This window comes from Zonotrichia leucophrys, chromosome 2, assembly GCF_028769735.1.
Source record: "Zonotrichia leucophrys gambelii isolate GWCS_2022_RI chromosome 2, RI_Zleu_2.0, whole genome shotgun sequence".
In the NCBI taxonomy this organism is placed as follows: Eukaryota; Metazoa; Chordata; class Aves; order Passeriformes; family Passerellidae; genus Zonotrichia; species Zonotrichia leucophrys.
In genome coordinates, this window is record NC_088171.1 from 17,118,504 (window position 1) to 17,121,622 (window position 3,119).

The 3,119-nt window shown below is 43.0% G+C and overlaps 1 non-coding gene across 1 annotated transcript; it reads left to right on the forward strand.

Moving 5' to 3' along the window:
* The first annotated feature begins 425 nt into the window (after positions 1–425).
* On the forward strand, positions 426–499 carry TRNAN-GUU (transfer RNA asparagine (anticodon GUU)). The gene has a single exon. It is a non-coding gene; the product is annotated as a tRNA-Asn (tRNA).
* The last annotated feature ends 2,620 nt before the right edge of the window (positions 500–3,119 follow it).

A 3,119-nucleotide genomic window follows, 5' to 3' on the forward strand; every position in this document is an offset into this window, starting at 1 on the left:
ACCTGTGTTTTGCTTTAATTGCATTAATATACAATTAACAAGCCACATAGGTTTTCAGACATTAAAGCTAAATTTCCAGAAGCACAAAACATAAAAAGCAGAAGAAACAGTGCTGTTAACTTGGAACCACTAGCAAATTGCCTGGCATGACACAACCCCAAGACCTCCTCTCCTGAGAGAGGTAAGCAGTGAGGAACAGCTACTTCAAAAGAATCTCATCCTTCACTCCCCACAGGAGGTTACAGCAGTTCTTGTCCCTGCATACCGACACAATAGCACGTCAGGTTTGCTGCAGCAAACCTGCAGTACTTTTGCCTGCAGTACTGCTGTCGTTGTTCAGCACACCCAGCACTGTTCAGCACAGCACCAGCAGCACTCACTGGACACAGACGGGAATTCAGCTCCTCTGGGAGGGCAGCACATCAGTCTCTGTGGCGCAATCGGAGAGCGCGTTCGGCTGTTAACCGAAAGGCTGGTGGTTCGAGCCCACCCAGGGACGGAGGGGATCCCTTTTAAGGGCCAAAAAGAACTCCTGAAGCCCAGTAAGGGGAGGTGCCAAGTCCTGCCCAGGGAAGGAATAACCACATACATTCAGTATATGCTGCATCCACCCCACTGGACAGCAGCGTCACAGAAATGGACCTGTCACAATGGCACTTTGCTGGCTTTGCTTCACTCAGTGACTGCCAGAACCCCCCAGGTCCCTTTCCAGGGAAAGCTCAACATCTCAAAGGATATTCTGAGTTAGAAGCCACCCAAAAGGTTCATCAAAATCCAACTCCTGCCCTGCACAGGACCAGCCCCAAGTGTCACACCATGTACCTGAGAATATTGTCCAAACACTTCTTGAACACCATCAGGATTGGTGCTTGCTCACTGCCCTGGGGGCCTGTTCCGGTGTCCAGCCACACACTGGGTGAAGAATCTTTTTCTAATATCCAACCCAAACCTCTCCTGACAACTTTGTACCAGTCCCTCAGGTTCCCTCCATCTTGCTTCCATAAGCACCCTTACTCCTATTCTTCTGGATGACACCTGCCCACAGGTGTAGCATGCATGCATGCATCCATCCATCTTCCTCATAGCTACTCTGAACTGAAGTAATTATGTCTAAAGCTGTCATCTAAAGAGATGACAGATAATCCCTGATATAAAAAGTTTATACATTTACATATTTTATTAAATTGTTTTAATAAAGTAGTGTTAGATATATTAAATATACTTACTGTACCATGCATTATAATAATTTGTTTTGTGTACAAAATGTATTACACATTACTAAATCTGTCCTCGCAGTCTGGGGGGCTGCTACTGCTCTATCCTGAACCCCAGTTCACAGCTTCGCTCCTAATCCTAAGTAGCTACATCTGGACCTTCTCATCACTGTTAAAGAACAAGTTTTGTGCTGTCAACAACATCTGGATAGCCACATTCCTCAGAAAGTCCAGCCTGACAAGCATTAAGAACTGGGAACCAAGCACGCCTGCCAAAAGGATCCAAGCAGACATTACCAGATGCTAGTAAATCCAGAGCTGATGATACACAGAAAACACTAGACGGGTTTCCTTCCAATCATGATTTGACACTCCTATATTAACACTTCTCTGAGGTTGTTTTAAACTTCTAAAACAAAGAAATAGAGCTCAGAAACTCTAGAAGTTGACTGGGAATTTTGTTATCATTGTACATAAAATGTGCATAGATGTTACAGAAACTGGGAGCATGAGAAAAAGAAATATTTACTCACTGTGACCATTTTCACTCTAACAGATAGGACCAGATGTTACTCAGGCACAAGGATAAGGACAAAACTTCCATTGCATTAAATCAATCACAAAACACGTGCATGCAGTAGTTTGAAAACACATCTTCACAGTTCTTTGCCCATATAACACCCCATACATTTTTAATTAAGGTGCCACAGGTACTCACAAACAAAGGGTGTAGAAACCAAAAAAAAAAAACTTGGACGTTTTAATGGAGAGCTTCTCTCTTTTCTTCTCCCACTGCTGGACAGTGGCCAGGAAAAACACTTTATATTTTGCCCTTCAAGGCTCAGCTAGGTCTGAAATGTATGTAGTGATTTGTCTGGCAACATGAAAAAGTCCTGCTCATGCTAATGCTGCTCAAGGATGCTTTCATCAATAAGGCATTACTAAGGCATCAGTAAGGCATGCAGAAGGACAGCAAGACACAAACCTACCACAGGGGCTTTGGACAGGATGGAAGCAGTACCATGTAGCACCATGAACACTTGCAACAATCCTCCAATATCTAAAGAGCAATAACTTGTGTTAATCACAACACAGGCTGCCCAAGTATTGTAAGTACTTGAAAAAAAAATACCAGTTAGGTCTCAAAACATAGAATTATTGTACCAAACTACAGGGCAAAATTAGAGGGGTTATTTTAGCTCACTATATATCAGGTTACTGGCAAACAAGGGAACTAAAAAAGAATCATACAGAGCACTTATCACTGTGGTACACAACAGCAAGACCACTGTGCGCTGAAGTTCTGCTATGGCTGATGAGACAGTCACTGTTATTGTCTGGGGACACACTGAACTCTCATTTTCATTTAGTTAAGACTTACTTTGAGCCAGCTGTTGATCTCATTATTGCAGCAGGAGAACAGGAAAAGTGATGCTGTAGTTTGGACAAAAGCCCCTCTAGCAATAAAAATCCCAGCATCTTGAAACCTCCATCAGAAGCCTGCCCCACCTCACTTTTTAAAACAGCAGCAGAAGAAATACAAGACAAAACCATAACAACACTTAACAGTATTCTCAAGTGTAAATTTAAGAAGATGCAAGTGCTGTGCCATATTCTTCCAGGCTAGTGTAAAGCCTACAAAAAACACCTGCCAGGCCTGAGTACTAAACTGCTAATCAGCACTTTATTGACTAGAGTAAATGACCTGGAAGCAACTTTAACTGCCTTTCACAATCACAGGTTTTAGTTACCTCACTGTGGTTTAGTGCTTTGGTGTATAAAACTCCCTGCCACGAACATGGACTCATTCTCATTACTTGATGAAGAGCAAATAGCTCTCTCCATCATCCCTCTGCTGCCTACTGAGGTAGGCTGAAGGACTTCTTACACATACTTCTCTGGATG